The 929-nt window shown below is 55.3% G+C and overlaps 1 protein-coding gene across 1 annotated transcript in view; it reads right to left on the bottom strand.

Annotated features, from left to right (window-relative positions):
* Positions 1-537: 537 nt before the first annotated feature.
* PBX1 (PBX homeobox 1) overlaps positions 538-929 on the bottom strand; it is a 66,281-nt gene continuing 65,889 nt past the window's right edge. The window contains exon 8 of the mRNA XM_035900811.1: positions 538-929. This exon is cut by the window's right edge and continues 1,462 nt beyond it. The gene's annotated coding sequence lies outside the window, so the exon portion shown is untranslated.

Raw genomic sequence — 929 nt, 5'->3', positions numbered from 1 at the left:
ACGGTTAAAGGGCTGCACTGGGGGAGGCTGCAGGAGGAGGAAGAGAGTGGGAAGGTGCACGGCTCAGAAGGATGGGCAGCATCTCCTAACTGTCCTCGTGGGGAAACAACCTTCTCGTTGCTCTTAGCATATTCCCAGCTGGGAGGCAGCCCTTAGACCTCACACATGGCATCACGCTCGGCAGCGTGCTCCCCGACCCCGGGCACGGACACAAGAGGAGAAGCAGAAAGGGTCTCACCGCTGGAGATGCAAGAACTAAGGAGCAACTTGTGCTGTTTCTCATCCACCTTCTGTGTTCTGATCCCACCAGCCCAGAAACAAAAAAAAATCCAATTAATTGTGACTTTTCACATTTGGGGGAAGGTCACAAATTTCAGAGCGGATGTTTTGGAGCCTTCTGGGCTTGTTCCCCAGGGAAAGACAGGCTTCACCTCCCTTTCAGGTGAGTCACACTGCTGGCCCCATGCTGCAAGGTGACAGAGCATCTGAGCCACGGGCACACCACTGTGGCCTGCAGGCCAACCACGATTACTATTCCCAGCAGAAAGGTGGAAATTTTTCTGGCAGAGCTTTAATTTTAAATGGTTCCTGCTTAGCACTGCCCTGCGCTGGCAGTTCCCATCTCGAGATGGCTGGCATCAGCACAGGCAGGGCAGGCACAGATGTGCAGGAGCGCGAGATGGGGGCCAAGAGGTATTTGGATCCATCACAAGGTGCCAGACATGCTCCACCCACACCAGTCCCCATGACACCCAGGGTATTGTCACGGGCTGGCTCAGCCTCTTCGTGTCTGCTGGAAGAGCCAGGGGCCAAAAGTATCGCCCGGCACAAAGCTTGGCCCATTGCCTGGGGCTAACTGGTGCCTCAGCACCCCACTCTTCAACAAAAGCTGTGTCCTCCCAGCATTGGCTGGCTAAAGGGGTGTTTGA

This window comes from Egretta garzetta, unplaced genomic scaffold, assembly GCF_000687185.1.
Source record: "Egretta garzetta isolate BGI_Z169 unplaced genomic scaffold, ASM68718v1 scaffold598, whole genome shotgun sequence".
Lineage (NCBI taxonomy): Eukaryota > Metazoa > Chordata > Aves > Pelecaniformes > Ardeidae > Egretta > Egretta garzetta.
The sequence above is the reverse complement of the archived record's forward strand: the minus strand, read 5'-3'. Positions and strand labels throughout refer to the sequence as shown.